General features: G+C 37.8%; 1 long non-coding RNA gene across 1 annotated transcript; it reads right to left on the bottom strand.

Moving 5' to 3' along the window:
- Positions 1-576: 576 nt before the first annotated feature.
- On the bottom strand, positions 577-11,123 carry LOC128647674 (uncharacterized). Its single transcript, XR_008400379.1, has 2 exons — positions 10,792-11,123; positions 577-1,279 (listed from the first exon to the last, which is right to left on the bottom strand). It is a non-coding gene; the product is annotated as an uncharacterized LOC128647674 (long non-coding RNA).
- Between the last annotated feature and the right edge of the window lie 352 nt (positions 11,124-11,475).

The following is an 11,475-nucleotide window of genomic DNA, read 5'->3' as shown; positions in this document are numbered from 1 at the left end:
TTTCAAACACCTTCAATTAAGAAAAAGATACATAGTTATTGCAAAATGAAACAAGGACTGATAATTTTAATATATATATATATATATATATATATATATATTAATATTAATTAATTTCTTAATATTCATATTTAAGCTACGTTGAAGTGTGTATTTAGCATATTTCTTTTTTTTTATTTTTATTAAACATAGAAATTATATGGTTTAATAACATGCAAACTTAGCATGAACAGAAACGTTAACATGTAAAAAGTAATGCAAGTGTTTTCAAGAAATCAATGCTCTTGAATGTGAAAAATGATAGTGTCCATCAATAAAGTTTTAGCGGAACACAATCACGCTCATTTGTTTATGCATTGCCTATAGCTTCTTTCATGCTACAATGCAAAATTTGAGTAGTTGGAACAGAGACGATTGTGTCACTCTCATCATTTGGCATTGCTGTTTGACGCACTACAATATAAATTGACACAAAATTAGCAACTAAAAAAGTAGTACTCAAAATTTACGAAACAATTCAAAATTGAATTTCTTCACAGTACACATTCTTCACAAAAAATGAGACTGCAACCAAAGTCATTTTCCAAGTGGCTCATTTATTTTTCATATATTTGTTGAAAATTCTTTTATTATTATAAACGTAGCTACATAATTTAATTGATTTTGCCTCTTGCTCAGCAAAGCCTAAAATATTGACTATCTGGCCCTTTACACTAAAAGGTTTTGTTTTCTGGGGTGGAATGACTTTGAATTTTAAAAACAAATTGAAAATAATTATATGTATACTCTGCAAACAGAAGCTTGCCATTTTCACTAATTTAATAAACTGTTTATTCGTATAGTTGTATCATAAACATAGACAGACAGAGAAGTTGTAATTTGTCACATTTGAAGCTCTACACAGTAATATATGCACTGTAATGTCAACCAAGTATTGTAAGGATAGCTTCTTACAATCTAATTATTTATAATAAACTATGTAAAAGAGGGAAGTCTGTTAATTTCAATGGCATAAGAGGATGGATTGCTCCATAGAAATATTGTTCTCTGTGTTTTTCAGTGCATAACAAATAATTATCTTGGTTCTATATAACGAGCATAGTGAGAACCTGGAGCCATTGATTTTAAGGGTCCTGTCCATTTCTGATTTGTGGTTGTTGGCTATACTTCACTTTTCATTTAAGGATGTTTTCAGTCTGTTTCAAGTCTGGTTGGTGGCATACGTCGTCAACTTTCATTTTTCACACATTGAAAAACTGATGTGTAGATGGATTCTGTCCTAAAATTAAAAATATTCCACACATTACTCAATGCCAGGTAAATTATAAAAATTGTACACACGGCAAGAACCAGAATTTTAGTGATTTTTTTTTTTTTTTTAAATAGATTTTTATTGAGGTTATAGGACATATTACAGAAAATGTTCATCAATTGACAGTTAGAGTGTAACAACGGAACATATATAGTATACTCAAAAATATAGTAAAGAAATAAAAATACAACAGTTCTGAACATGGATTCTATGCTTCTGTACAAATTGTGAGTAAGGAAGTTTGTAACAAATATCTAGTCAGCAAAAGTAGTATTGTAAGATATGAATAACTGGTAGAACCACAAATGATAATTAAACCTCATTTTTATATTATACGAATAATAAAACTGGTCTCCACATTGCGACTCGTGCGGTTATGTAATAGAATAAAAAGGAAAATTGGGCAAGTGGAGGTTAGCTGTTTGGTCACTTTTGGACCAAGTTGGCGAGAAGGGGGAAAAGGAATTCAGCGGGCAAGAGCCGCTCTGAGTGGAGTGGGGGAGGGGAATGGAGGGGCGGAGCCTTAGGATTTATCAAAATAATAAAGTGCGAGAGGTGGATATAGAGCATATTATAGAGCTAAAGGGATGGACTACAAGGGACAAGCTGTTGTTTATGTAGTTAATAGGGGGTAGCAGGAGTTGCTCAGGGTATAGTAATTTATATGCATAGTTGAGGGGCTTTCGATAAGATGAATAAGGGTAGTTCTTAAGAAAGTTACGTGGAAGGGGAGGATATTAGTATGTATGGAATATAAGGGACTTCTGGGTTAGCTCCTCTCCTGGGGAAATGTCAGCTATGGACGATGCAGGAAAAAGGAGAAGGGGTATGACCCGCAGGCAACCAGTACTGGCGGGAAAGGGAGGAGAGGGGCCCAGCAGTAACAGATAATTCGTACAAGCCATAAATTCACCGCAGAGAAAATAGTTTTCTTGAAAAATAACGATAATAAGGTTTGCAATATAACTCTCATATATATCCTTAGTATATAAAAGATGGGAGCTATAGATAGGAGTGGCATCACAATTGAGAAATAGTATAGACTGTCTCTGTAAGGCCCTGGCTGGCATGATATTAGCTAGTTTTTGTAGTATGCATCACCCAAAAGCATTCAACAATAACAAGGAAGGGGTTAATTTTTTATGCACAGAACAGTGTTTGGACCTTAGGATCAGGCAGTTTGCAATAGCCAAAGTTATAGGCACCATCTAAGATGCTAATGTCATTCTAATATAATTGTATAATACTTCATGCTGAAAACAGTATATATTGGCTCTAAATAAAGATGGCAAATATGTAGTTGTTATCAAAGGCATGCAAGTGAGCTAACTGGCATAGAGACTAAGTCAGGATCTTTAAAATTAGCAAACCATAAGATTTTAGGGTGGCACTCTGCTAACACTAGGGATAGAGTTAAACAGCTGTGTTTAAAATTAGCAATACATGCCCGCATTAACAGTAAGGAACAGGCTTAACATAATACCAATAAACATATTTAAACTTGTGCCCCAACATATAACCAGCTAGTTAATTTAAGATCATTCGATGTGAGCAGTGTAGGCAATACCTATGATAGTTATACTTTCTAACAAGCAAGTCATACTATAATATATCCATGATAACAGTACCAAGTTATATACTTAAGGAACCCAACTGAAGATCATGGAGAGTCTGTACTAACATGCCACTTGAATTATATCACTCCAGGTAACATAAGTAAAATTCTCAGCACGCCACACTGCCTCGGCCGCTGGCAGTACGGGAGGATGCCGAGATATACTGGGGTCTCTGGGAGCAATATTCTAATGTAATGCAAAAGAACACTTTCCACCATAACCCCCTGTAACATAAGGATGCATCCATGTACAATCATATAAAACAAACACTCAAGAACTATAGACAAATATGTCCTAGCAAGATAAAATTATGTATCAGAGTTTACCATAGTAAAAGCAGATATAGTGGTATGCAAACATATTAAATGTATGCTGATAGTAGGGCTTTACAAGGGAGGCCCCCTCTACAATGCAATTGTGTATTGGACAGGGAATCTAAGAACTGAAGTGAGTCTGTGCTAATTGCAAGAGCCTGTACATGGAGTGCAGAATTATTAGGCAAATGAGTATTTTGACCACATCATCCTCTTTATGCATGTTGTCTTACTCCAAGCTGTATAGGCTCGAAAGCCTACTACCAATTAAGCATATTAGGTGATGTGCATCTCTGTAATGAGAATGGGTGTGGTCTAATGACATCAACACCCTATATCAGGTGTGCATAATTATTAGGCAACTTCCTTTCCTTTGGCAAAATGGGTCAAAAGAAGGACTTGACAGGCTCAGAAAAGTCAAAAATAGTGAGATATCTTGCAGAGGGATGCAGCACTCTTAAAATTGCAAAGCTTCTGAAGCGTGATCATCGAACAATCAAGCGCTTCATTCAAAATAGTCAACAGGGTCGCAAGAAGCGTGTGGAAAAACCAAGGCGCAAAATAACTGCCCATGAACTGAGAAAAGTCAAGCGTGCAGCTGCCAAGATGCCACTTGCCACCAGTTTGGCCATATTTCATAGCTGCAACATCACTGGAGTGCCCAAAAGCACAAGGTGTGCAATACTCAGAGACATGGCCAAAGTAAGAAAGGCTGAAAGACGACCACCACTGAACAAGACACACAAGCTGAAACGTCAAGACTGGGCCAAGAAATATCTCAAGACTGATTTTTCTAAGGTTTTATGGACTGATGAAATGAGAGTGAGTCTTGATGGGCCAGATGGATGGGCCCGTGGCTGGATTGGTAAAGGGCAGAGAGCTCCAGTCCGACTCAGACGCCAGCAAGGTGGAGGTGGAGTACTGGTTTGGGCTGGTATCATCAAAGATGAGCTTGTGGGGCCTTTTCGGGTTGAGGATGGAGTCAAGCTCAACTCCCAGTCCTACTGCCAGTTTCTGGAAGACACCTTCTTCAAGCAGTGGTACAGGAAGAAGTCTGCATCCTTCAAGAAAAACATGATTTTCATGCAGGACAATGCTCCATCACACGCGTCCAAGTACTCCACAGCGTGGCTGGCAAGAAAGGGTATAAATGAAGAAAATCTAATGACATGGCCTCCTTGTTCACCTGATCTGAACCCCATTGAGAACCTGTGGTCCATCATCAAATGTGAGATTTACAAGGAGGGAAAACAGTACACCTCTCTGAACAGTGTCTGGGAGGCTGTGGTTGCTGCTGCACGCAATGTTGATGGTGAACAGATCAAAACACTGACAGAATCCATGGATGGCAGGCTTTTGAGTGTCCTTGCAAAGAAAGGTGGCTATATTGGTCACTGATTTGTTTTTGTTTTGTTTTTGAATGTCAGAAATGTATATTTGTGAATGTTGAGATGTTATATTGGTTTCACTGGTAAAAATAAATAATTGAAATGGGTATATATTTGTTTTTTGTTAAGTTGCCTAATAATTATGCACAGTAATAGTCACCTGCACACACAGATATCCCCCTAAAATAGCTATAACTAAAACAAACTAAAAACTACTTCCAAAACTATTCAGCTTTGATATTAATGAGTTTTTTGGGTTCATTGAGAACATGGTTGTTGTTCAATAATAAAATGAATCCTCAAAAATACAACTTGCCTAATAATTCTGCACTCCCTGTAGAGCTGTATTAGGAGCTTAACTATTATTATATGGAGGGCTAAACCTAATCTAACTCCAATAGTAGCAAGCAATATGTGACATGAAAATCTATATGCTAACTGCAAAAATGATAGGTTTTGTGAGAGGACATAAAAAACAGTTAAAATTCAACAAGCATATCTTAGTGTTAACTAAATGGAAAAAAAAAAGCAAAAAAAAAAAACTGTCCTTATCTATCCAGCATCAGAAGGGTTCTTTTGCAGCCAGCAGCTACTCTATTGAGGTTCTACAAGTGATAGATACTGAACAATCCTATGACATATATGTAATAAGATAAGATTGAGATTTAACCCTATAATACTGTGATATCTATGAACCTTGGTCTATGATCTAGCTATACTAGCAGTGAAAAAGAAGAGAGAAAAGAGACAAAAAAACAACCTTCTTTTCTTTTAGCTGTATAAAGGTACAGTAGCTAACAAATATGAGGATGAGGTTAAATATCATGTTTAGCTTCACAGACTGCTACAGCAAGTACCCCACTGAATAAAGGTCATAACCACATAACAAAACATATTCAGCTACCCTATATATTGCGTGTAATCTATAACTGCTATTAAAGGAAACAACTTATATGGTGCCATCTATATAAAACAATGAACAAAAGTGAATGCTTCAGTAATCATGCAGTGCTGATTTAAGGAAAACAGTCAGGGATATCCTTATCGCTCAGGGATGGCAGTTAGAGTGCTGAGAGTGCAGCCTTTATCAGGGGTTAGCCAATTCCTGTACGCAGCTTAAATATCATGAGAACATATGTAGGAGACCACTGCCAAGCAGGATTGCTATTGCTGGAATGTGACTTGCAAAAGCGTATGTCCTGTCCGGTCACCATCTGTGCTCCAACAGCCATCAAGTAAGCAATCTACTCTCCTCCGGATCTCCGCACCACCCTCTCTTTGAACAGCGTGTATTTGAGGGGCCTGTCACAGTGAGCAGAAAGAGCCTGAGTACAGTGGTCGTAAGACCGTAGGAGGCACCCCGTATCTCCTGTAGCCATTTGGAGGGCTAATAGTAAGTTGCTCGTCTTCTCCTTAGATCCGATGTCTGTTGCGGGATGATCTCCTCCATCCTCCCATTGAGTGCCGGTCGCACCCTCCGCAACAGAGGTTGAGGGAAAGAGGCTAGGTCTGGTTGTTATACACCTCAGCGTGCAAGTAGATTCATCTTTCATAAGCGAGCTCATTTGCGAGTTCTCCTTCAGGCATTTATCATTCGCGGGTGCCTCCGGCGTTAAGATGGCCGACTCCATGTGTGCATCCCTCACGATAGATCTTAAGCTTTCAAAGTTCCTGTCCATCTTCTGCCCTATTTCAAGTAGCATCTGACTTATGATAGTGTTAGCTTGCTCCATGATCACCAATTGTATGTGTATAGGTTGTCAGCAGTGTGCTGGGTGTTAGTATAGGCTGGGGAGTTCGGTTTATAGAGGTTGTTAGGCCAACTCAGAGCTCTTATAACTGAAACGGGTCTCTGGGGTCATTCACGCGGCATATTCAAGCTTGATGAAGGAACCAACCTCATATAAAGTGTTGCTTAGTTTCTATACTGCAGAAGGTGCCGTTTGGTTAAGAAAATTGTCTTTTATCTTTTAAGTATCTCCCAGAGCTCCAGGAATTGCGGCCATACTTAGACACGCCCCCTCAATTTTAGTGATTTTTTTTTAAAAAAAGATCTGATGAAAATGAAATGTTTTACACTTCTAGATTGTAAGTTCCCATGGGAATAGGGCCCTCAATTCCTCCTGTATGTGTTTGTAAATAGTGATGTCGTGAATAGTTCGCCGGCGAATAGTTCCCGGCGAACATAGCATGTTCGTGTTCGCCTCGGCGAGCGAACATATGCGATGTTCGATCCGCCCCTATTCGTCATCATTGAGTAAACTTTGACCCTGTACCTCACAGTCAGAATACACATTACAGCCAATCAGCAGCAGACCCTCCCACCCAGACCCTCCCACCTCCTGGACAGCATCCATTTTAGATTCATTTGGAAGCTGCATTCTTAGTGAGAGGAGGGACAGTGTAGCTGCTGCTGATTTAATAGGGAAATTGATAGCTAGGCTAGTGTATTCAGTGTCCACTACAGTCCTGAAGGACTCATCTGATCTCTGCTGTAAGGACAGCACCCCAAAAAGCCCTTTTTAGGGCTAGAACATCAGTCTGCTTTTTTTTTTTCTTCCTGTCTAATCTAATTGCAGTTGCCTGCCTGCCAGCGTGTGTGTCAGGCTCACAGCGTATACTGTGCCCACTTGCCCAGTGCCACCACTCATCTGGTGTAACAGTAGTGTACATTTAAAAAAAAAAAAAAACACTTTTTTGACTGTGAAATAATAGCAGACAGCTGCCAGTAACCAAGATGGCCGCCAATAAGGCAGATGGGGAGGGTTAGAGAGCTGTTTTGGGGGGGGGGGTCAGGGAGGTTGGGGGCTAAGGGGGGATGCTACACCACAGCATATGTAAATATGCTAAAAAAAAAAAATTTTAAAAATTTTTATTTTAGTACTGGCAGACTTTCTGCCAGTACTTAAGATGGCGGGGACAATTGTGGGGTGGGGGAGGGAAGGGAGCTGTTTGGGAGGGATCAGGGGGTCTGATGTGTCAGGTGGGAGGCTGATCTCTACACTAAAGCTAAAATTAACCCTGCAAGCTCCCTACAAACTACCTAATTAACCCCTTCACTGCTAGCCATAATACACGTGTGATGCGCAGCAGCATTTAGCGGCCTTCTAATTACCAGAAAGCAACGCCAAAGTCATATATGTCTGCTATTTCTGAGCAAAGGGGATCCCAGAGAAGCATTTACAACCATTAGTGCCATAATTGCACAAGCTGTTTGTAAATAATTTCAGTGAGAAACCTAAAATTGCGAAATTTTTTTAGTTTTTTTTTAAATTTGATCGCATTTGGCGGTGAAATGGTGGCATTAAATATACCAAAATGGGCCTAGATCAATACTTTGGGTTGTCTACTACACTACACTTAAGCTAAAATTAACTCTACAAGCTGCCTACATGCTCCCTAATTAATCCCTTCACTGCTGGGCATAAAACACGTGTGGTGCGCAGTGGCATTTAGCAGCCTTCTAATTACCAAAAAGCAACGCCAAAGCCATATAAGTCTGCTATTTCAGAACAATGGGGATCCCAGAGAATCATTTACAACCATTTATGCCATAATTGCATAAGTTGTTTGTAAATAATTTCTGTGAGAAACCTAAAGTTTGTGAAAAAGTGAATAATTTTTTTTTATTTGATCGCATTTAGCGGTGAAATGGTGGCATGAAATATACCAAAATGGGCCTAGATCAATACTTTGGTTGTCTACTACACTACACTACACTTAAGCTAAAATTAACTCTACAAGCTGCCTACATGCTCCCTAATTAACCCCTTCACTGCTGGGTATAAAACACGTGTGGTGCGCAGTGGCATTTAGCAGCCTTCTAATTACCAAAAAGCAACGCCAAAGCCATATAAGTCTGCTATAATGGCATGTCTGGCACACAGTGTTGGGGCAAGGGTCCATCTGACCACTGATACCTGGTCTGCAAAGCATGGTCAGGGCAGGTATATCGCCTACACTGCGCACTGTGAAGCGGGTGTAACCCTTACACTACCTGATCGATACAACATCATACCTGATGTTTAAAAGCACGTTATTCCAAACAATTTAGGAATGTTAGGTGATTTAGGCCCTTTATGGATTAAAACCAGACTCTGCATCAACTATGTAATTTTCCATGGGAGTTTTGCCATGGATCCCCCTCCGGCATGCCACAGTCCAGGTGTTAGTGCCCTTGAAACAACTTTTCCATCACTATTGTGGCCAGAAAGAGTCCCTGTGGGTTTTAAAATTCGCCTGCCTATTGAAGTCTATGGCGGTTCGCCCGTTCGCAAACTTTTGTGGAAGTTCGCGTTCGCGAACCCAATTTTTTAGGTTCGCGACATGACTATTTGTAAATTTTTGTCTTGTCTCTTACAAGTCTTATATCATTGTTTTAGTTAAATGAATTTTACCCATGGGCAACTCTGAAGAATATGTTGGTGCTTCATAAATAAAGTATAATAATAATTAGTATGTCATTTAGTCCTTTGCATATTTTTTTTTGTTTTTAATTTTGTTTTAAATTGCATACAGTTGATCCAACTGTATTAGGAGAATACTTTCTTTGGTACTTTTTATTGTAACATAAAAAAACAAAAAACATTTAAAGCTTATTTAAATTATTTTACATTGGTGATTTAATATATGGACAATTATTTGTCAGACCAGGATATACATTTGTATTCTAGACTGTGGTTCTTTCATACAACACATAATGTCAAATGAGTTGCTGTTTTTGTACCTGCTCACAAAGCATGTCAACCCAAGGACACATGGGAAAACAATATGAAGCAAATATTAACTCATATAACACAATAGAATTCTGAAGGAATAGTTAGATGATTTGATCACTCTTTCAGATTACCGAATGATACATACAAGGGGTCTGACGATCTAACGCTGATTAGCAATCTATGAAGTTTTGCCTGTACTGCAAGGTCCTTAAAGAATTTTATAAAGGCAAGTTCTAGTTTTAATTTTATCTTAATATTCAGGGTTCTGGATGTGAGTGAGAGACACCTGTTTTACAATATAAAGCTCAAAATAAACCTACAAAGATTTTCAGTGATTTCTCTATATGCCAGTGAGCTTTATGCCCAATGTGTTGACAAGTGTTACAAGGCTTTAATATGATTTAAAGTGCAAAATATCTTTCAATGCATAATATACAACTAGTAAATAAGATAAAATAAGAGCAGTCTATATTACACAAATGTAATAGTCAAAGTATTATTACAAAACAGCAGAAAATGTTTACATGCCCTCACAATAACACCTTGAATAAAACCCCAAAAAATACTAAAACAACATTGCTATAGAGTCAACTAAATCATTAGAAAACCATTTGAAAACCATTCCCATATGCTATTAACACATGTTTGTGTCATTAAAAAAATAAATACCATTTGCATGTGGATGATCCACTATCTATCTATCTATCTATCTATCTATCTATCTATCTATCTATCTATTCAAATTAATAGGCACACAGTTTCCATATGTTTACAAGGATTTTTTTAACTTTCCAAATTAAACACCTAGGACCTCTTGGGAACCCCTTTTTTCTTGTTTCAAGTGCAATGTTAATCAGCTAATTGTTTTTATTTAGTAAATACAAATAAAGTTAATTTACACAAAATAAATATTTTAAATTAAATGTTTATTTTTTATTGCAAATTTCAAATGTAATCAAATTTATTTAAATTATTATTGCACTCAAATTAATTTATTGATGAAGCAAAAAAACTGTTTTTAAATATACAGGCACTTATGATCAATATTAAAATTAATTAGCAATCATGTTTTACTTTTACAATTCTAATACTGAGCAACTAAAACAATGGCACTAACAGATTGCAAAATAGCATACAGACTGTGTAACTTGTATTACAATGTATCAGTTTATTGAAACATAACATTTAACATAATTTAAAGATGTTGCATAAAACTATATATTGCTCTACAGTTATTAAAAACACTACAGTATTTTTCACATTAAAGTGATGATAAATCCTAGCGTTTGTGAAACGCTAGGATTTACCAGTGTAATGCTCGTGGGATATTTCCCTATCAGAACAAACTTGGCCAGCAGTCTTCTTATCCCGGCATCAAGGCGGAAGGATAAGGAAAAATCCCAGAGCAAAGTGAGTGTAGAAAATGAGGTAAGCAATACTCACGTTAGACAGGGTAGTCCTTCACGGCAACAGAAAGGCAATCCAGCACAGTAGCAGTTCAGGGATAAACCAATAGAGTGGTCAGGAACAGGCAAAGGTCAGCAAGAAAAGATAATCCAGCAGTTTAGCAGTTCAGGGGTAAACCAGGCAGAGTAGTCAGACAGGCAGGGTTCAGCAATATTAAGGCAATCCAGCAATTCAAGGGTTAAACAAGCTGAGTAGTCAGACAGGCAGCGTTCAGCAATGATAAGGCAATCTAGCAATTAAAGGGTTAAACAGGCAGAGTTCAGCAATATTAAGGCAATCCAGTAATACAAGTAATAAAGCACCTAGGAGCACACACAGTAACATCTATTGGGAAGTGAATGTAAGTTATACAAGTACTTACATAGGTGCCGATTTGCTAAGAGGTGGAAATGTCACCTCTCAGCTAAATAGCGTTCTGCCATGGGCTGCCTGAGGCGCTCAGTGCCGCAAATGCTTAAAAGAAATAAAGGAACTTTCAGTATGAAGTATTTTATTCTTCATGACTGAAAGTATACTTTATTTGTTCCACTGGTAAGTACTAGCGTTTCACAAATGCTAGGTTTTACCATCACTTTAAATTCACCTATTGTATCAATGTTTGTATTTGGTATGATAAATAATAACACAGACTAGAGGTTAAATTGTACAAAAGCTATAAAT

This window comes from Bombina bombina, chromosome 2, assembly GCF_027579735.1.
Source record: "Bombina bombina isolate aBomBom1 chromosome 2, aBomBom1.pri, whole genome shotgun sequence".
In the NCBI taxonomy this organism is placed as follows: Eukaryota; Metazoa; Chordata; class Amphibia; order Anura; family Bombinatoridae; genus Bombina; species Bombina bombina.
The sequence above is the reverse complement of the archived record's forward strand: the minus strand, read 5'-3'. Positions and strand labels throughout refer to the sequence as shown.